Here is a 23,339-nt window from a genome sequence, read left to right as displayed (position 1 = left end):
CAGAGACCGCAGCCCGACTTTGAATTTTGGGTTGACATCCAGTGGGGTATTCTGGTGAATGGCCTCTCTCCGCTTCATAGGGAATATAAAACACCCCAGCCATAAAAGGAGTAACCACCCTGGTTGGAATAGATGGCTATGGCCATTGAAACTTGGAACTATATCTCGGTTCTTTCACTGTCGCTGGGTCAAAGTCCTGGAACTCCCTCCCTAATGCATTGTGGGTGTACCTACACCACATGGACTGCAGCGGTTCAAGAAGGCAGCTCACCACCACCTTCTCAAGGACGGTTAGGGATGGACAATAATTGTTGGCCTTGCAGGGACACTCACATTCAATGAAAGAATAAAAAGTACTGGAGGAGGGTTCACATCATAGACTGTCCACGAACAACAATAACTTGCATAGATATTGAAATACCCATATTGATATAGATAATGATAACCAGAGTGTGAAAGGAAAGGACAGAGTATGCAAACATGAGAGTGCACATAGGGTCAGAGTTAGCAAAAATGGTAAAAAGACAAAATTAAAGGTTCGATATCTGAATGCACAGAATTCATAATAAGACATATGAATTGATGGCACAAATCAAAATAAATGGGTATGATCTGAGAACCATTACAGAGACATGATTGTAAGATGGTCAAGACTGAGAATTGAATATTCAGGCATGCCAAACATTTCAGAAGGATAAGATGCAAGGGAAAAGGTGGGTTTTAAGGAGTGTCTTAAAGGAGGAAAGTGAGGTAGAGAGGTGGAAAAATTTAGGGAGGGAATTCCAGGGCTTAGGGCCTAGGCAATTGGGGGTGTGACCATGAATGGTAGAACAATTAAAATTTGGGATGTTCAAAAGGCCAGAATTAGAGGAGTGAAAATATCTCAAAGGGTTGTGGGGCTGGAGGAGATTACAGAGGGAAGGGCAAGGCCATGGAAGGATTTGAAAACACGGATGAGAATTTAAAAAAAAACAATTGTTTAACAGGGAGCCAGTGTAGGTTAGCAAGCACAGGAATGATAGGGGAATGGGGCTTGGTGTGAGTTAAGACATGGGCAGCAGAGTTTTGGAAGACCTGAAGTTTACGGAGAATGTGGGAGGCCATCCAGGAGTGCATTGGGACAGTCGATTCCAGGGGTGACAAGGAACCTGCTTCAAATTCTCTGCTGATGCTGATGTGCCAGTGGGTTAATATTAGCAGGAAGTCCCCATGTCAGTGCTGTAATATAAGTAAATAAGGGCTAGCTTCCTCTGCAGGTGTGGAACCCGAGATTGGCACAAGCTTCTTCCCAGCAGGATACAGCTGAAAACTAGCAGTCAGCGGGTGAATCTTTCAAGTATAAACGTCATCAATCTTTGCACAGTTTCCCAAGCAGTATAAAACCAGGAAACTAAAGTTGTAATTAAAACTGTTAATGCTCACCTTTGAGTTTGAGACCATTCCATTGGGTCCCTCCTCTTGGTCTTTGTAACCTCCTCCAGCCCAACAATACTGATAGCAGACACGTAGAGACCTGGGGTAAATTCCAGCAATAGGCACATTCACATACACAGTTTTCATGGGAAATAATTTTCTACAGTGTAAACACATCATAGGTTAGCACCTGTGCTCCACTGATATAAATCAGCGTTACCTGGTTCCCCATCAAGGTCTGGGCTGCAATTGGTAGACACAAAATTGGAACTTCTCACTAGAAGTAACTACACCATCACACTGTATCAAACAGCTCAGCTGATCTGTAACTTGAAAGAAATTTTTCATTTTAGTTTCAGCCATGTCACAGAAACTGGAAAATGCAGTCAGGAAGAGAAGGCAGTCGTGCAGAGCTCACTTGCAGAATTCTGCCTTTATCAGTCAGTAAGTTGTCATGAGCAAGTTCTCAGGGAGACCAGAGTGTGATTTACCCTCTCCTTTATCTTTTTTTTAATTCATTCATGGGATGTGGACGTGAGTGGCTAGGCCAGCATTTATTGCCCATCTCCAACTGCCCTTGAGAAAGTGGTGGTGAGCTGCCTTCTTGAACCTCTGCAGTCCCTGTATTGTAGGTACACCCACAGTGCTGTTAGGGAATGAGCTCCAGGACTTTGACCCAGCAACAGTGAAGGAACAGTGATATAGTTCCAAGTCAGGATGGTGAGTAACTTGGAGGGGAAATTCCAGGTGGTGGTGTTCCCATGTCCATCTGCTGCCCTTGCCTTTCTAGATGGGAGCAGTCGTGGGTTTGGAAGATGCTGTCTAAGGAGGCTTGGTGAGTTCCTGCAATGTATCTTGTAGCTGGTACGCACTGCTGCCACTGCCTGTCGGTGGTGGAGGGAGTGAATGTTTGTGGATGGGGTGCCAATTAAGCAGGTTGCTTTGTCCTGGTGGTGTCAAACTTCTTGAGTGTTATTGGAGCTGCAACCATCACACTCCTGACTTGTGCCTTGTAGATGGTGGACAGGCTTTAGGGAGTCAACAGGTTATTTATTCACCACAGGGTTGCTAGCCTCTGATGTGCTCTTGTAGGCACAATATTTATGTGGCTATTCCAGTTCAGTTTTTGGTCAATGGTAACCCCCAGGATGTTGATAGTGGGGGATTCAATGATGGTAATGCCATTGAATGCAAAGGCTGTTGGTTAGATTCTCTCTTGTTGGAGATGGTCATTTTCTGGCACTTGTGTGGCGCGAATGTTACTTGCTACTTGTCAGCCCAAGCCTGGATATTGTCCACTTCTTGCTGCATTTGGACATGGACTGCTTCAGCATCTGAGGAGTCAAGAATGGTGCTGAACATTGTTCAATCAACAGCGAACATCCCCACTTCTGACCTTCTGATAGAAGGAAGGTCATTGATGAAGCAGCTGAAGATGGTTGGGCCTAGGACACTGCCCTGAGGAACTCCTGCAATGATGTCCTGGAGCTGAGATGATTGCCCTCCAACAACCACAACCATCTTCTTTTGTGCTAGATATGACTCCAACCAGTGGAGAGTTTTCCCCCTGATTCCCATTGACTCCAGTTTCGCTAGGGCTCCTTGATGCCACACTTGGTCAAATGCTGCCTTGATGTCAAGGGCAGTCACTCTCACCTCACCTCGGGAGCTCAGCTCTTTTGTCCATGTTTGAACCAAGGTCGTAATGAGGTCAGGGGCTGAGTGACCCTGCCAGAACCCAAACTGAGTGTCAGTGAGCAGGCTATTGCTAAGCAAGTGTTGCTTGATAGCACTTTTGATGACCCATTCCATTACTTTACTGATGATGGAGAGTAGACTGATGGGGCGGTAATTGACTGGGTTGGAACAGTCATGCTTTCTGTGTACAGGACATACCTGGGAAATTTTCCCCATTGCTGGGTAGATGCTAGTGTTGTAGCTGTACTGGAACAGCTTGGCTAGGGGCTCAGCACACTTTGGAGCACAGGTCTTCAGTACTATTGCCGGAATATTGTCAGGGCCCATAGCCTTTGCAGTATCCAGTGCCTTCAGCCGATTCTTGATATTATGTGGAGTGAATCGAATTGGCTGAAGACTGGCATCTGTGATACTAAGGACCTCCAGAGGCGGCCGAAATGGATAATCCACTCGGTACTTCTGGCTGAAGATTGTTGCAAATGCTTCAGCCTTATCTTTTGCACTGATGTGCTGAGCGCCCCCATCATTGAGGATGGGGATATTTGTGGAGCTTCCTCCTCCAGTGAGTTGTTTAATTGTCCACCACCATTCACGACTGGATGTGGCAGGACTACAGAGCTTAGATCTGATTTGTTGGCTGTGGAATCACTTAGCTCTGCCTATCACTTGCTGTTTATGCTGTTTTGCATGCAAGTAGTCCTGTGTTACAGTTTCACCAGGTTGACACCTCATTTGTAGGTATGCTTGGTGCTGCTTCTGGCATGTCCTCTTGCATTCTTCATTGGCAATACATGGTAATCAGCAGCAGGCTTCCTTGCCCATGTTTGACCTGGTGGCATGAGACTTCATGGGGTCTAGAGTCGATGTTAAGTGCTCCCAGGGCAGCTCCCTGCCAACTGTATACCACTGTTCCACCACCTCTGCTAGATCTCTCCTGCCAGTTGGATAGGACATACCCAGGGATAGTGTTGGGACATTATTTGTAAGGTATGATTCTATGAATATGGCTATGTCAGGCTGTTGCATGACTAGTCTGTGAGGCAGCTTTCCCAATTTTGGCACAAGCCCCCAGATGTTAGTATGGAGGATTTTGCAGGGTCGACAGGGCTGAGTTTGCCGTTGTCTCTTCTGGTGCCTAGGTCGATCCATCCAGTTTCATTCTTTGTCCAATTTTCTGTAGCAATTTGGTACAACTACACTTCAGAAGAAGGCAGTTGCTGTGGGCCTGGAGTCACATGTAAGGCAGACAAGGTAAGGATGGCAGATCTCCTTCCCTTAAGGGCATTAGTGAACCAGCTAGGTTTTTGCGACAATCGCCAATGGTTTCATGGTCATCATTAGGCTTTTAACCCCATCATCTGCCGTGGTGGGATTTGAACCCTGGTCCCCAAAGTATTACTCTGGGTTTCTGGATTACTAGTTCAGTGACAATACCACAATGCCACCGCCTCCCCCAGCTGATGTCCAAAGAGGTGGTTGAGGCCAGAGAAAACCTTCAATGATATAATACAGGGTAGTTTCTGTCACACAGGTCAACAGCTAAACACCTGCACAAGTCCTCACACCTCTGTACAAGCTGATGTTTTGTCAGGGACTGGTACATTCTCAAAGAAATTAGGCTGTTTTCATATCTTCACTGCCTTGGCCAATTCATAGGTTAATTAATAATCTGACTGGCCACAACGTAAATGTCTCTTCCATGGCCATAAGGATGGTCAGGTCTTTCCCCTGGGAGGGTTTTAATGGGCTCTACAACCCTAATCATGAGGGGTGGCCATCCAAACTCATCAGAGGAAAGTTTCGAGCTGCATACCAACGAAGGATTCAGATCTAAAGCTCCGGTCAGTATTCTGTAGGGTTGCAGGAACAGCACCTTTTGATTCATGAGGTGAGAATGTTGCCACTACAGAGCAGAGGTGCTTTACCACCTTGTAAAGAATACCTCAGGCAAATAACAAGGCTATTTATGCTCCTAACAGCTAATATTTATGTTGGCAATGGAAGTTTGGATCAACACCAACTTTTTGGACAATCCACATCAACTTCAATGGGGTGAGCTCCACCCTGAATGGTCTGCCATCATGCTGTTAGGACAAGCCTACCAACATGTACAAAACAGTAAAGTGTAAGGTACACGAGAAGGATGCAGATAGGTTCAATAGTTCAAACTCACTGATTACAGGGAGACCACAAAATCTGAGATTGCCACCTTGTGGCAAAATTTATAATATCAGATTGACAACCGCCACAGTGAAGAATGAAAGACGTCTAATCACTCACCATCTTGTCCCATTTCTCAGAAACATCCCAGTGCACTTCGTCACCGACAGTGAACTAGGTCGGAAAGCAGTCACTGTTCTAATGCAGGCAAACGTGGCAGCCATAATGTACACAAGAAGATCCCACAAGCAGTAATGGAATGTGTCACTCGAGACAGTAGGAGACTGTAGAACTCTTTGTTCATCTGTGAATGGTGTTGTGGGATATTTAACATCTACCCGCAGGCAGATATGGCATCCCTGGTTTAATGTCTCAGCATCTCCACCAATGCAGCTGCCCTTCACCAGTGCTCTGACTGCACGGCTTAGATTATGAACTCATGTCATGGACTGAAATCAGACTTTGTCAGTGGCTTTGAGCCAAGAATGCAGTCAACTGAGCCAAACATGCCAAAATTGCCATGCCTTAGCTGTCACTGGGTCAAAAACCTAGAACCCCCTTCCTAACAGTATTGTGAGTGTACCTACACCAGATGGACTCCAGCAGTTCAGGGAGTATGTTAATGTGGGTAAAGACAAGCTGAGTGGACAGGAAGGGACAGAAAATGTAACAGTAATAGTGCATCAGAGAGTACAGTCCATGCAGCGAATAATAGTCAAAAAATAAAATTGAAGCCACTTAATCTGAATGCATGGAGTGTCCGCAATAAGACAGATGAACTAATGGCACAAATAGAGATTAATGGTTTAGATCTAATTGCCATTACAGAGACATGGTTACAGAGGCCAAGGTTGGGAAATAAATATTCCAGGGCACACGGTGGCCCCAATCTTCCAGTCCCTGGACCATCAAAAGTGGGATGTACGTTGGGAGATGTGCATCAGAACCCTGTAGTCATCCCAATGCAGAAACATATATGGAGGTTGCCCGGGAAGTTTAAACTTCCGATGGGCTGATTCCCTGATGCCCAGGACCATCTGCGAATGTCTCCAATCCTGAGTTCAGGGCAGAGACTTAGGCCAGGCACACAGGAATTCCTGGATCCAGGAAATATTAGATGGTCTAACAGCTGTGTACCTCAACTAAGCTCCAGAACCGACAATAATTCCCACAACCCTGACCATCTGACTACCCAACCCAACCACACTTGACTACCCCCCACACCCGACTACCCCATGACCAGACCCGATGACCACACCCCCTCCCATCCAGACCTGATTACCCTCTGCACCCAACTATCCCCCGAATGGACCTGACTACCCACCCGACCAGACCCAATAATCTCCCCCAGATCAGATTCACCAACCCTCTAACCATTTGACCCCATCCGCCACCTGACTAGGCCCCCAAGCAGACCTGACTAGACCTCCCACCTGACTACCCCCGACCACCCAGCTACTCTTCCAACTAGACCCGACTACAACCTGCACCCGGCTACCACCCCAACCAGACCCAACTAGACACCGACCACCTATTCAACCCTCGACCACCTGACTAACATCCCAGACCAGACCTGGCTACCCCACCCCATCCGACTGCATCCCCCAACTACGAGCCCTCCAACCGACCTGACTATATCCCAACATATCTCCTACCCATCAACTACCCAGCTAACCCCCGACCGACCCAACTACCCTCCTCTCTTGACTACCCCTGACCACCCCCCAACCCACCTCATCCACCTATCCATCTAATCACCTCACTCACCTATCCACCCACCTACCCACCTCATCCACCTACTCACCTCACTCACTCACCTACCTACCCACGTCATCCATCTCCAATCTCACCCATTCACTCACTCATCCATTCGCCCACTCACCCATTCACTCACCCACTCACTAACCCACACCTCAGTCATTACAAGACATGAGACCTTTAAGAACTTAACTGAATACGGCAGCTATTGTTGTAAAAAGGGGGAAGTGTCCTCTCCTTCCCCCCCCCCAACCCCACCCCCTCCACCCCACCCGCCCCCGACTCTCCTACACCCACTGAATTACCCTGCAGAGGCTGCACTGCTCATTTCTGCTTCAGCTGGAATTGGATGATCCAGGAAGAATGGATTGCATTGTTGGGTCACAAAAATCTTTGTGGGCAGTGGCAATGTGCAAAATACACATTGCTGCTGACTGGAAGATCTTTGCCATTATTTTGAAAAGACGGGTAGAATCCAAGAGGAAGAGGGGTAGCCCTGATAATAAAGGATGACATAAGGACATTAGTGAGAAAGGATCTTGGCTCAGAAAATCAGGAAGTAGAATCATTATGAAAATAGAATCAGATTAGGAATAGCAAGAATCAGAAAACACTTGTGGGAGTAGTTTATTGGCCCTCTAACATTAGTTACACCATTGGACATAGCACTAAACAAGAAATTATTGGAGCTTGTAGCAAAGGCAATGTAATTGTTGTGGGGGACTTTAATCTTCATATAGACTGCACCAGTCAAATTAGCAAAGGTGGTCTGGAAGTTGTGTTTGTAGACTGCTTTTATGACAGTTTCCTGGAACAATATGTTGTGGCACCAACTATGGATAAAGCTATTTTAGATCTAGTAGTGTGGAATGAGGCAGAGTTAATTAGTAATGTCATAGTAAAAGATCCACTGGGAAATAGCGATCATAATACAATTGAATTCCACGTTATGTTTAAAAATGACATACTCCAATCAGGAACAAGAATCTTAAACTTAAACAAAGCCAATTGCATAGATATGAGGGTAGAGCTGGTTACAGTTGATTGAGTAATTGGACTAAAATGTATGGCAGTAAATAAGATCCAGACGTGGCTTGCTAAGGAGGTTAAGGATCGTATTAGATTAAAAGAAGAGGCTTATAACGTTGCAAAGAATAGTAGTAAGTCTGAGGATTTGGAGTGTTTTAGAAACTAGCAAAGGGCCACCAAAATGGTGTTTGCGTTGGATCTGATGTTCTAAAATCCCCTGGATTCTGGAATGGTCCCAGCAGATTGGAAGTTAGCAAATGTAACACCACTATTCAAGAAAGGAGGGAAAGAGAAAACAGAGAACTACAGGTCAGTTATCTTGACATCGGTTATCAGGAAAGTGCTGGAATCTTTGTTTAAATTCATTCATGGGATGTGGGCATCACTGTCTAGGACAACATTTATTGCCCATCCCTAAATGCCCCTGAGAAGGTGGTGGCGAGCTGCCTTCTTGAACCACTGCAGTCCATGTGGTGTAGGTACACCCACAGTGCTGTTAGGGAGGGAGTTCCAGGATTTTGACCCAGCAACAGTGAAGGAACGGCGATATATTTCCAAATCAGGATGGTGAGTGGCTCAGAGGGGAACTTCCAGTTGATGGTGTTCCCATGTGTCTGCTGCCCTTGTTCATTTAATCTATTATTAAGGAAGTCTTAATAATGCATTAGAAAAGCATAGTATAATAAAAAAACAAGTCAACATGGTTTTATGGAAGAGAACTTCTGTTTTTACAAATTTATTGGTGTTTTTTTGAGGATGTAACTAATAGACTAGACAAAGGGGAACCAGCAGATGTAGTGTAATTAGATTTCCAAAAGACATTTGATAAGGTGCCATACAAAAGGTTGATAAACAAGATAAGGAGTTGGGGTGATATATTGGCATGGATAGAGGATTAGTTAACAGATAGGAAGCAGAGATTAGGGATAAATGGGGGTATTTTCAAGTTGGCAGGCTGTGACTAGTGGAGTGTAGCAAGGATTAGTGCTGGGGCCTCAGATACCTACAATCTATATTAATGACTTAGGCAAAGAGACAGAGAGTAATGTATCTAAATTTGCTGATGATACAAAGCTAGGTGGGAGAGCAAGCTGTGGGGGGGACACAAAGAGGCTGCAGAGAGATATTGACAGGTTAAGTGACTGGGCAACAAGGTGGCAGATGGAGTTTCATGAGGGGAAGTGTGAGTATTCATATTGGTTGTAAGAATAGAAAAGCAGAGTTCTTTTTAAATGTATAAGATTTATAAAATGTTGATGTTCAGAGAGATGGGAGTACTTGTACAAAGAATGCAAAAATTTAGCTTGCAGGAACAGCAAGCAATTAGGAAAACAAGTGGCGTGTTGGCCTTTATTGCAAAGGTATTGAAGTGCAAGAATAAAGAAGTCTTGCTACAATTGTATGAGACTTTGGTGAGACCACACCTGGAATACTGTGCGCAACTTTGGTCTCCGTATTTAAGGAAGACTATATTTGCATTGGAGGCAGTACAGTGAAGGTTCACTAGATTAATCCCTGTGATGAGAGGGCTGTCCTACAATGTGAGGCTGAGTAAATTGAGCCTATATGCTCTGGAGGTTAGAAGAATGAGACGTGATCTCATTGAAACATCCAAGATTATGAAAGGGCTTGACAGGGTAGACACTGAGGCATTGCTTCCCCAGCTATGGAACCTAGAACAAGAGGATGTAGTTTCAGGATAAAGGGCCAAACATTTAGGACTGAGATGAGGAGAAATTTCTTCACTCAAAGTGTTATGAATCTTTGGAATTCTACCCCAGAGGATTGTGGATGCTCCATTATTGAAAATATTTAAGGCTGGGATAGACCAATTTACGCTCCCTCAGGGAATCAAGGACTATGGAAATGTAGGAGGCAAAGTGGAGTTGAAGCCTAAGATCAGCCATGATCACTTTGAATGGCAGAGCAGGCTCATAGGGCCATATAGTCTTCTGCTCCTATTTCTACCCCCATCTTCTCATGGGCAATTAGGGATGGTCAACAAATGTTGGCCTTGCCAGCGACGCTCACAATGAAATAATTTTAAAAATCAGATAAACAAGAGGAACTCACGGCAGCAAGATTAGTAATGCTATGATGTTATTGCTTCTTGCATTTAACAAAAACTTGCAATTATATAACACCTTTCACGTAATAAAACAGCTCAAGGCACTTTTCAGGAACACATAAAAGAGACAAATAAAATTGGCATTGAACCAAAGAAGGAGATGTTACCCTGGCCAAAGAGGCAGGTTTAAAAGAATGTTATGAAGGAAGAGAGGGGTGGAGAGGTTCAGATTAGAAACTCTAGCGTTTAAGGATTACATGTTTGAAGGTGGGATGAAGGAATTCAGGCATGCACAGGAGGCTGGAAATGGAGGAATGCAAAGTTCTCAGAGAGGACTTACCAGAAGTTTATAAAATTTATGAAATTTAAATTGAAATAAAAATAAGAAAACCCACAATGTAAGAGCTCTAACCTAACCCTTGTTACAGCTCAAAGGTCCTTAGCCTTGGTACACCAATTTTCCTACTGTTTCACAGTCTTAGCCTGGACACAAGGAAAACTGAAGATGGGCGGACATTGGATTGGCTGAAACGTATCATTCTAATAGGCCGGATCTCCCAGTTGAGTGTCCAATTGCATTTTGAATAAACCAGAAGTTTCGTTCTTTGTGATCTTGTCTGGTAGATTGTTCCAAATACCTATCAGCATTAGCCTGAAGCAGCTCCTCCTGGTATCTTTCACATAGAATTTACAGCACAGAAACAGGCTACTTGGCCCAACTGATCTATGGTAGCTTATGCTTTGCAAGAGCTTCCTCCTCCCCTACTTCATCTCTCCCCATAGCCTTCTATTCCTTTCTCCCTTATGTGTTTATTGAGTTTCCCCTTAAATGCATATATGATATTCATCTCATCTACTGCATGTGATAGCGAGTTCCACATTCTAACCATGCACCGGGTTAAGAAGTTTCTTCTGAATTCTTTATTGGATTTATTAGTGACTATCTTATATTTATGGCCCCACGCACTCATCTGAAATCAGGTAGACCCTACTGGGACACACTCCATACCCTACAAACTGATGTCAGCCCCACCTCTCGATGGTGCACCTCCTGGGTGACCGCAAACATCGCCAACTGCACCATGGTAATGGACCCCAGCGGTGAAGTCCCAGGTTTCCTCCTTCCATGGAAAATCTGGGCAACCCTCAACCACTTGAGGACAGGCCAGGGAGGATGTGGCCCCTTGCTCCACAAGTGGAACATGAGGAACAACTCAAATTGTGACTGTGGCCCTTCAAGTCAGAGCATCGCCCACACACTGAACTCCAGCCCTGAGAGATCCATTCCTGGTGGCATCACATCCATTCACACTGCATCAGCTGAAGCCGTAGAATGGATTAACTTCGACATTGAACTATAACTGCTTCTCCAGACAAACAAATAAACAAATATTATGGCCCATGGCTACGGATTCCCCCAGAACTGGAAAACTACTCTCAACGTCCACCCTATTACACCCCATCATGATTTTCAATACCTTCATTAGCCCACCCCTCAGCTGTCTCTTTACTAAGAGAAAGAAACACCAAACTGTTCAGTCTTTCCTGATAGTTATATCTGATCAACTTTATATTTAATACCAGTGGTCCTACTATCAGTCTTTATTTTGAAAGTAATAATCAGGATTTATCCCAAATGAAAGCACTGAGACCCACAGCACTGATTCAGACACAACCATGCCACCCACCTGACACCATATATGCAAATTAGTACTCCATCTCGCTTTTATTTCTCCCATCACCACAAGTCTGGGTCAGTTCAGATTATTTGCATTTTATTATTATGTGAATTTGCAGAAGGTGCACCTGCAAATGAGAGTAGTGCTCTTCATTGCAGAGATACACATGTTCAATCAATGGCCTGAATATTTCCCTCGTCAGGCGGTTGTGATTGGCGGGGCTGGGAACGGTCAGGAAACAGGCCCCTGACCGCGATCGGCCCCCAACCATGGTCTCACTCTGGCTGAGCAATTAATGGCCAGCCAGTGTGCAACGCGCGCTGAAAAGCTCAGCGCTGCCGGAGTGAGGGCGGGAAGAGGGCGGGTGACAGCGTCACCGCGTGCATGGGCAAGCGCTTCGATAGAGCTCCCTGGAGACAGACAGCAGCCTCAGGGAGCTGCAGACCTGCAAATAATTAAATAAAGTGCAAAAGAGCAGCAAAAAATGTCCATGCAACACAGTGAAGCACCTGAAAGCGTACCTCATAAAAAAAATGCTGTCCCCAGGCGTTCCTCTTTATTTTATTTCCTATTGGAGATTTCATCCCGCCCATGGATGAAGTTTGATCAAAAATGTAAAGGCCGCCCGGCCGATTGGCCTGTCCGCCAACCATAAGGCTGGCAGACAGGCCACGAAAAATCGCTGAGAGTTGCACTAAGGTCTTAATTGCCCGTTTAATTGTTGGCAGACGTGCTTCTGACAGCTGCCCACTCCCGCCGAGTGAAATATTGTGCGAGTGTGTGATAACGTCAGGACGCTTGCCCGACGTCACCTCGTGTGATTTTACACCTGTTCGGGTCGGGCGCCCACCTGCGGAATGTAAAATTCTGCTCTAAGTGTCGTTATCCATCACATAAAGAACGTCTGGGGCTTTGCATTTATACAGTGTCGTATCAAGCCTCCAAATGATCCCCTAGAGCTTCACACTCAATGCATTAAAAAACAATTGCTGTTCCTACATAAGTGAACTCTGCACCCCCAGTTTACCCAGTGTCCGTTGCTGAATGATCCCTTGTTCATACAAAAACAAAATGCTGCGGACGCTGGAAATCTAAACTCAAAACGGAAAATGCCAGAAGTACTCAGCAGGTCTAGCAGCATGTGCGGAGAGAGAAACAGAGTTATTGGGCCAGGTCTTCTAGTCTCTGCATTGCTGGAAGATTCCCTTTGGCACGTCTCGGAAGTACCAATGCACTGACTCCGTGGGAATTGCCTAGGAAGCTTGGACTTCTGACAGGCAATTCCCCTGCTTCCAGGACCCTCCGAGAAAGTATCCAACACTGAGTTAGAGTTTGAGACTTCGCAAGGTTCTGACTTACTTACCCGAATAGTTACCCAGGTAATGTTAGGAAAATCCTGATCTAACTCCTGAGTAACTATACAACTAACCCCACCTTGACTACCCCCTCAATCCTCCAGCTAACCCCCTGACCTCCCAACTAACCCCCGACCCCCCATCTCCCTCCCGATCCCCATCTCCCCCTTGATCCGACCTGCTTCGCCCCCCACCAGCCAACTGCCCCCTGACCCCCCTGACTCCCCCCAGAACTCCCAAATCCCCCCCAACCAGGCCTGACCCGACCTTACCACCCGGCTCCACCCAACTCACCCTGACTAGCCCCCGACCCGACCTGACCTGACCAGACCCTACCGTCCTCTCCACAGCTTATCAGAGAAGCTTTGGGATATTTAAACTCTTTACTTGCCAGAATATGGCAGCTAGTGCCATAAAGGGGGCACGTGGCTTCTAGGTGGGTTCCCTTTGCTGATGTCTGTGAGGTTTCTTGCGCTGATTGAGTTCTGCAGTGTCTTCCATCGGAAGATTGCCCAGAAAAATGGAAGGAAAGTAGGTGGGTATTTTTTTGTCTGACCAGGGTCAGAAATAAGGTTTCAGATCTCAATCGGAAGATTTGGGCCAATGTTTGGGTCAATCAGAACTGGAGCACCCCTATGCTCACTGACATACTTTGGCTCCCGCTCCAGCAACACCTGAATTTTAAAATTCTTATCCTTGTTTTCAAATCCCCCTATGACCTCATCCCTCCATATCTCTGGGATCTCTCCAAGCCCTAAAAACTCCCGGGATCTCTGCAGTCCTAACTTCAATGTTCTCACTCTGGCCCCCCATTTCTGTCGCTGCATCATTTGTGGCCGTATCTTTAGCTGCCCAGGACCTATGTTCTGGAATCCTCTCCCTAAACATCTCCACACTCTCTCCCCCTTCAAGACACTCTTTAAAGCCTACCTCTCTAACCAAGCTTTTGGACACCTGCATTATTGTATCTTTATATAGCTCAGTGTCAAATTTTGTTGGATAATGCTCCTATGAAGCGTCTTGATACATTTTACTATGTCAAAGGTGCTATATAAATTCAAGTTGTTGTTATAGTTGTGAAGGATGTGTAGTTGCACGTTGGGCTAGGTCTCAAATGAGTGGGGAGAATCACCTGATCACATGGGCTTCCCCACACAGCCAAGTTTTACCCAGCAGTTCTCAACGATGAGAGCCAGACTGGGGAAATCTAAATCATGCAAGGATTTCTGTCCATGAAACCCCTAGACATGTGGACACTGTGGGAGGGTGGGGCGGCAGGGGTCGGGGGGACGGGGTGGGGAGCTACTGTCAATGTGAAACACTGTGCAGTCAGCACCTGTACAAGAGTGGAGAAAATCAGAAAACAGCGGCAACCGGTAGATGTGACCTGAGAGTTCCTGTAGCATTGGCAACATTTCCCAGAGTCCCTCTTCATATCTGCTCATTATCATATGAGAGAGGATGACATGCTTAATCTGAAAACAATTGGGCTCACTTCAGGCAGGCTTTGTGTTCAAAGTGAGCCCTGTTTACATTTCACACTAACATTAACACAAGCCCACAAAGTACAGAACTGTGGTGTCCAAGTCTCCCTCACTCAGATTTAAACACCCAGTAAAATGTTTTGCTGCCTCAGGGAATAACATGTTACTAAATAAAAGTTATTTACATGATGAAACATCTCACAGGAGGCTGTGAACAAGTTTGCTTTCAGCTTTTCACAAGCTTTTCTCTGCCTAACAGCTTTGAAACACAACTACTAAAACACAGCATTTACAGTCTGCTACCAGTGAACCTCTCAAGCTCAGTGACTGAGGGACCACTGTAGCTGTTTACATTTTATATAAAGCCGTTGGAGTGCTACAAAGCGATGTCTGTGCCCATTGGGTCAGCCAAGGATCCCACTCCTGATTATCATCTAGTGATTTCTACTGAAAAAAATTCCCCTTTGAGTAAGAGTAGGACTATTGTCAGCTGTGACCCTCTCTGTGAGCAAAAGCTACCTGGCACATAGGAGCTGATATCCATCTTGAATAGTACAGGAGAGTGTGCAGTAAGGAATTGACTGCCCCTGTTCAACATTTAGCTCTGCTGAGTTCAATAGAACTGGCCATCAAGCAGGAAATATCACAGGCGGCCCAAGCAATGCAGCCCATTTATTTACTAGCCAAGACAAGTACCTAAACCACAAGGTCTAGGCTCACAGAGGATGAAAGCCAGGGTACTGAGAGGGGCCGGTGCTTGTGGAAATCAATCCCCTCAGGAAAGCAGAGGGGTCAAGGTAGAGAACTTGGTATAAAATGAACAAATATCCTGGGTGGTGGCATTATTTCATCTCTGTGCATACACTTGGTTGTTCACCTCAATCATTCACTACTCTTGTTATCTTGTCTCATTCCACCACATAGGGTTTCACTGCCCTATGCAACCCTACACATTTTGCCACCTCTGTGTTGCTTTTACTGCAGGGATCAAACTACACTGTGCTCACTCATTCTCTCCTGCTTCTTCAAAACTGTTGAGCTCTTTATCCCCCCAGTCCTTCCTTCTTTGTGTCTTCTTCAAGCTTTTAAAACCACCAGTGGGGGTAATTTTAGCTCGTCCACTGGGAAACTGATTTGTTCATATCAGCAACTGTTTAACATGTTGCCCAGATTAATTTCCACAGTGTAGAGAGCTGGGCTAAAGCTATCCTCAACTATTTCCTGATGTAACTCATTTTCTTCCCTACATCTTTCATCTTTTTGGTTTCTGTCACCTAACATCCCCCCTCCCTAAATTTACCCCTCACCTAAATTTACCCTTTCCTCCAAATTTCACCTAACTTTATGTATTCACCCAACCTTACACCCTCACCTCATATAAAAGAAGCAAAAAAAATATTTACATCTCTTGCTGAAACCTAAACATTTCAACCTCCTTTTTCAAGAACCATTGCGAACTCTTTCGCATTTATGCAAGTGATGGCTGCAAATCTCTTGCACACAGATTTGAGGATTTGACACTAGAGTCACAAGGCGTTGATTCGCATCTAAACTCTATCCTCTGTCAGAGGCAGAACGAGATTAATTAGCAAGATTAAAGTCAGTGGCCGGAGTTTCCCAGCCCCTTTGGCGTCGGGCGTATTGGCTGGCCATGGGGGGGGTGGGGGGAGGGCAGGGGGAGGGGGTATGGGGTGCACAGCAGAACAATAGGACTAGGAAGCCAAAAATCAGTTTTACGCTGTTGTGAAACCAGTTTGCGATCATAGAATCATCGAGGTCTACAGCACAGAAAAAGGCCCTTCGGCCCATCAAGTCTGTGCCGGTCAAACAAGTATCTAACTATTCTAATCCCATTTTCCAGCTCTAGGCCCATAGCCTTGTATGCCATGGCATCACAAGTGCATATCCAAATACTCCTTAAATGTTATGAGGGTATCTGCCTCTATCACCCTTTCAGGCTCTGGGTGAAAAAGTTCTTCCTCACATCCCCTCTAAACCTCCTGCCACTTACCTTAAATCTATGCCCCCTGGTTATTGATCCCTCCACCAAGGGGAAAAGTTCCTTCCTGTCTACCTTATCTATGCCCCTCATAATTTTATACTCCTCAATCATGTCCCCCCTCAATCTCCTCTGCTCCAGGGAAAATAGCCCCAGTCTATACAATCTCTCATCATAACTAAAACTCTCCAGCCCAGGCAACATCCTGGTAAATCTCCTCTGACTCTCTCTAGTGCAATCACATCCTTCCTATAATGCAGATTCCAGAACTGCACAAAATACTCTAGCTGTGGCCTAACCAGCATTTCAATCATCCACTTCATCCATCAATGGTGGGGCATGTTTCCCACTGCCTCATGTCAGGGATATCATTTTAATACATTTGCATCTAATTATAAGCCCTGCTCACCGGAATCATCCTCCCCACATCAAATTTACTGCCCATATCGGCGTGACTTCAGAACGCATGCTTCATAACCGCCTTCAAAAGGTCAAAGTGCGCCTGGCAACCTGAACTTCAAGGGGAACTCGGAGGTTAGTGAACATCATGAACACCACCTGTAAAACATCAAGGAAGAGGTGCTGCACATTCGCGGGAGGCACAGGAAAGCCACCTTTTCCTGGCTGGCTTTCAGTGCGGTGCCAGGGCAAGGGCTTCAGTGAGGGTCAGGCCGGGGAGGGGGTTGGGGGGAGGTGGGGAAGGTGGTAGTGAGGGGCAAGGCAGCACAGGCTGAAGGAAATACTCAAGTACATGCTGGGGGTGTTGGAGTGAGGGGAGGGAGGGTGAAGAAAGTGGCCACGCACTTATCAAAAGTGAGCATCCTTCCACAGCTGTGACCATTCAGCAGCAGCTCCATTGACATGTTTGGAGTCAGTGACTCTGAAGTTTTTCTGTCCACTCAAGCAAATGCAAAAGATGAAAGTACCACCAAATGCTCCAGAACTTTTCACCCCTCGGGCACAGACTGCCAATTAATGTGCGTTTTAGGGGACAGCAGAACAACTGGCTGACTGGGCATGTTGTACAATCCCCTTACGAAAGGCGACCATGACACAGTCACTGGTGGAGGTGCTGACAGCCCCTTGCAATGTCTTTATTCATATTTGGACCAGTATCCATTATGGTTCAAGCTAACAGTACAGCCTTGCAGTGTGGGTTAGGAGAATGCCTGTGCCTGAGCTGAGAGCACAGTATGCAGTCCAATGGGCAAAGCTGCTGCCAATCGGTCAGGTGGAGTGGGGTGGAGGTGGGTGGGGTTTTGGGCAGCCAATGAGCGCACTGCACACTGGCCATCCAAGTAGTGGCCAGCACTCTCCTGCATGCGTGGATGGGGTCTTCAGATTTAACCAAGAGAGGCTCTTAGTACATTTATACTAACCCATGTATCACTCTCTTTGATCCCGCAGGAGGAGAACATCAGGATCATGGAGCCTGGTGATTTAGCGGGGTGTCTCATGGCTTATGGAGACTAGGGAAGAAGAAGAAGAGAGGGGTGGAGGTGCCTGGCTCAGCAAAGGGTGGAGCACCTCCCTCAAGATGAAGGGCCTGGAGATCCACAGTGAGACATTGCTCACAGGCACCTTGCTAAACCCAGGATCTATAGATGGTCATTCCTGCGGATGACCGAGACTGTCACCAAAGACTGCACATGTCTAGGGCACTGGTTGGTCACATCTGCCACCAGCTGCAGGATTTGGTGCCACGGGGACATGGAGGGCATCCACTGCCAGTGGCCGTGAAAGTGACCATGGTGCTCAATTTTTATGCCAGTGGCTCCTTCCAGCCCTCCACAGGTAACCTGGGCAGGATCTCGCAAGCCTCCACACACTAGTGTATCCAGGAGATCACGGATGCCAACTTCGCAAAGGCACAGAATATTGTGCATTTCAACCAGGATCAGGAAAGTCAGGAAGCAAGAGCACTGGGATTTGCGCAGATCTCTGGTTTTCCATAGGTGCAGGGTGCCATCGACTGTACTAATGTGGCACTTAGTTCTCCGTGGCAACAAACGATCAACTAAATCAACCACAAAGGCTTCCACTCGCTGAATGTTCAGCTGTTGTGCGACCACCACAAACACATCCTACGGGTCTGCATGATTCCCAGGGAGCGTCCACGACTCCTACATCCTTAGCAGGTCTCAACCCCTGAATATTTTCCAGGGTCCTGCAGAGAGGCTGCAGGGTTGGATCCTTGGGGACAAGGGTTACCCGCAGAGGACATGGCTGATGACACCCGTGCTGTGGCCTCAGACTGCAGCAGAGTGACAGTATAACAAGATTCATGCCACAACCCGGACTTTGGTGGAACAAATGACAGGCATCTTGAAAATGAGGTTCCGGTGCCTCGACAGGTCTGGTGGAGCCCTGCAACACAGTCCCCAGACGGTGTCACGCATCATCGTCACTCGCTGCAAGCTACACAACCTGACACTGCAAAGGGGGAGGAGCTGGCTGAGGAGGAGATGGAGGAGCAGCACGTATCCTCCAATGAGGAGAACGTCAAAGGCGATGATGATGATGAGCTCCTCGAAGGCGAGGATGCCGGCAATGAGGCCATCACACTGGCCAGATGAGGCAGGCGCACTTGGGAGGCCCTCATAGCTGTAAGATTTGTGGAGGGTGATGACGAGATGCAGTGAGACAGTTCCGACATCCTCACCTTGCACCTGTAAATGTTCGATTCCTGTGTGGCTGCTTGTAGTGCACATACCCTCAGTGCTCAGGCTGATATCATAGAGATGCAGCGGAGGCTCTGATAGTCGCTAGGTTCCAGGGGGGTGATGATGATGACATGCAGTGAGGACACTCCATAGATCCTCACATAGCCTCTGTGAACGTCTGACTCCTGTCCGGCTGAGGGCAGTTCGCTTGCGCTCCGTGATCAGGGTCATATCATGGAAACGCAGCCATGAAACTTTAAATGCACCTGGTCTTTTGTCAACTATCAGCCCTTCAGGAGCACAGCATCACTGGTCACAGATGCTGAAGAGATGGGGGCCAGCCCCACCTCAAAGTTGCTGAGAGCACACAGAGAGAATGACGGAACTCTGTGATGCCTGCCCACGACATTCTGGCAGCAATGACCAGCACCATTGAGGTGCAGGCATCAGTAATGTGCCCAGTGAGTGTGAGGCCGGACCATCACTTTGGTCTGAAGGCACTGCACAGGGAAGAGGCCCTGGACTGAGACACCAGCCTTTATCTTGTGCAAGAAACAAGGTTTCACATCTGAGTGATACAAACACTGCTCAACAGAATAGGCGCCATAGGCAAGGAGTTTATTTACAATAGTTAACATTATGTAAACGTGATTAACACCCAGACAGTGCAACTACATCTTCTTAACCATCCTAACCCTGTGATCCACAAGCGGAGGTAGAGGCAGCCTGCTGACTGCTATACCCTGTCTGTGATGACCTTGATGGGTGTCCTCTGGAGGGCCGAGACTTGGAGGGCCTCAGCCTGCTTTCGAGTCCTGCTCTGTGGCAGTCGTGCCCTCCTTGGCCTGTGGATCTGGAGCTGCTGGGATCACAGGAAGAGGGGATTCGAGTGGGCTGGACACTCCCTGAGTTACCTGGGTGGATGGCCCCAGGGTGTGCACCTATGGGTGCCCTGACTCCTTGAGGAGAAGGAGAAGCTGGAGTGAGATCGAGCTGCCCAGCGCCCCTTTCACGTACACACTGTTGGAGGTCAACTATGGAATTCAGCCCACGCAGCAGCGCAGGTCCAGTGTCCTGGATCAGGGTCTCCATGGTGGCCGCCATCCTACCAGTGTTGACCTCGGTGCGTTGGCATGCTGTCGCTATCACCTCAGACAAAAGGCAGACAGAATCCTCCATCATGCCCTGCAATCTGAGGTGTGCAGCGGACACCTCTTCCTGATGTTCCTGAGTTTGCCTTTGCAGCTCCAGCAACTGAGGTACGACCGAGTCCAGAGACTCATCATCTAGACTCAGACTCAGCAAATTTCTGGCCTCCAGCAGTCCTCTGAATGCCAGACACCTTGGGATTCCCTGCCTCCGCCTGCTGTGGATCAATGCGATGTGCTCACCAGATTGTGGCCCCGAGGCTACTCTAAAGCTTGACCCCACTGAGGTGTGTGTCCCTGCGCTGGTGGAGAGTGTGGGTGAGCGCTGTGACGGATCTACAATTAGGGTGTCATCAGATTCTTCTTCTGAAGTGTCTTCAGGGCTTGAGTTGAGGATCTGGGTCGTGGACCCCCTCAGCTGCTTCCCAGATGTGCCTGCGAAAGCAAGGAGAGATAATTAGTGCCAGGCAGGGGACTGCGGAACAGGGGACTTAACTCACAACATGGTTGCCTGATGAATGTTGCACTGCTGGATCCTAATTTTTTAAAATTAATTCACGGGATGTGGGTTTCACTGGCTGGGCCAGCATTTATTGCCCATCCCTATTTGCCCTTGAGAAGGTGGGGGGTGAGCTGCATTCTTGAACCGCTGCAGTTCATGTGGTGTAGGTACATCCACAGTGTTGTTAGGGAGGGAGTTCCAGGATTGTGACCCAGCGACAGTGAAGGAACAGCGATACATTTCCAAGTCAGGATGGTGAGTGACTTGGAGGGGAATTTCCAGGTGGTGGTGTTCCCATCTATCTGCTGGCCTTAACCTTCTAGATGTTAGTGGTCATGGGTTTGGAAGGTGCTGTCGAAGGAGCCTTGGTGAATTTGGTGGAGCACTACCAACCTCACCGTCAGCACAGGAACAGTCCAAATTGCCGCTGGCCAGCTGGAAGAGTCTATTTCCAAAGTCTGTGAGGACCTTGATATCAGGAATCCCTCCACCAGTCTGCAATATCTCCCTTTTCTTGTGTGCCAGCTTGTCCTGCATGAAAACAGATAGAAAGAGTGTAAGCAGGACGCCTGCCAAGCCAGATGAGAAGGATCCTGGCATGTGTGGGTGGTGAGCTGTGCCATGGACAGGATGAGGACACGATCCACAGGGCAGATGAAGGTGTGTGTGAGAGAGTGGATGGTGATGTCCCTTCAACTGGCAGTGAGTGAGATCCCTGTGGGTGTGTGATGGGTTTGTGAGTGTGTGAGTTGAGAGTGATGAGAAGAGTGACTCACCCTGGTGGAACAGAGGAGATCATTTATCCTCTAGCGGCACTGGGTGGCTGCCCTCTTTCGCAGGCTTCGGCGCTGACCACTGCCACTGCCTCCCATGTTGGATTGGTGAGCTCGCTTGCTGGTCCTGCAGGGGACAGGACTCCACAGTGGGCCTCCACTGCACCCAGGGAGGTGTATCTAAATTCGTGGGCAGCATGTTTCCTCCCTTTGGCAGCTATGACTTTGCAACAGCTTCCGATCCCTTAGACAGTGACTCAGTGACATCGCTCTTCCTTCTGACTCAGGAACTGTACCAAGACCTATCTACTGGCAAATGTGGGAGAGAGACACACTTAGATTCTGTGTTGACTCTTTGAAGGAGCTATTCATTGTCCAGTGCCCATTCCCCAACTCCCTTTGGAAAGTTGTTATTGAATCTACTTCATAATCCTATCAGACAGTACGTTCCAGATCATAACACTTGCTGCATAAAAACATTTCTCCTCATCTCCCCTTTGGTTTCTTTTATCAAACATACCCTAAAACTTAAAACGACTTTTGGCTGTAATAATTATTGGCTGCCCTCTTTACCATGGGAAACAGAAGTAATTTTCCAGCTTAATGTTAAAAAAATGGCTCTGGAAGGTACAATTTTATTCTCTCGCCACAGATGCTTTCCTGACCGCTGAGCATTACCAGGATTTACACTTTTTATTTCAAATTTCCAGCATCCACAGTATTTTGCTTTGTGCTAGTGTCCAGTTCACTGCCTTTTTATTCTATGCCCTGGGATATGATGTTCCAGATGAGCGCCAGGCAGGTCGCTGGTGCCATCTGTTGGAAGAAGTTATTCGGTACAAGCTCGGGTTTCTTCAGAGGATTATTTCAATGACCTTCTCTTTCAACCTGTCAAGCCACCTTCAATGATCTATGCACATATACATCCAGATCCCTCTGCTCCTGCACCCCCTTTAAAATTGTACCCTTTATTTTAGCCAAAATTAATTATTTCATACTTCTCTGCATTAAATTTCATGTCATTTATTTGTCCACTCCTTCCACCAACCTGCTTTATTTTAAAATATTTTTAATTTTTTTGTTTTATAATACCTCCTGAGGTGTTTTAATATGTTAAAGGTGCTATATAAATACAAGTTGCTGTTGTTTATCCCCGAGAACTCTTCTCAGCCAATCTGTTGATAACCAAAATGTTTTGAGACTTTTCCTCATCTTGCCTGCTAACAGATTCAGGCAGATTTTTTTTCCGTTCTTTATAATAATCTGCTTTTGAACATTCATACCTTTTCCATCAAGTACTTTAGTGTTTCACAAACTGATTATGGAATTTCCTAAATCCTGAGAGTGTCAGGAGTGTCTAGCTGTCAAAATGGTCGACTGGTAAATGGTCTATTGGTAAATGGTCTACTGGTAAATGGTCTATTGGTAAATGGTCGACTAGTAAATGGTCGACTGGTAAATGGTCGACTGGTAAATGGTCTACTGGTAAATGGTCTACTGGTAAACTGTCCACTAGTAAATAGCCTACAGGTGTATGTGTCACCCAAGATCAATCACCAGTTTGCCTTACACGAAATGACCTATTGAATAGCAATTTGAGCATCTTGGTG

Source organism: Cetorhinus maximus, chromosome 25 (assembly GCF_964194155.1).
Source record: "Cetorhinus maximus chromosome 25, sCetMax3.hap1.1, whole genome shotgun sequence".
NCBI lineage: Eukaryota > Metazoa > Chordata > Chondrichthyes > Lamniformes > Cetorhinidae > Cetorhinus > Cetorhinus maximus.
Note: the sequence above shows the minus strand (reverse complement) of the source record.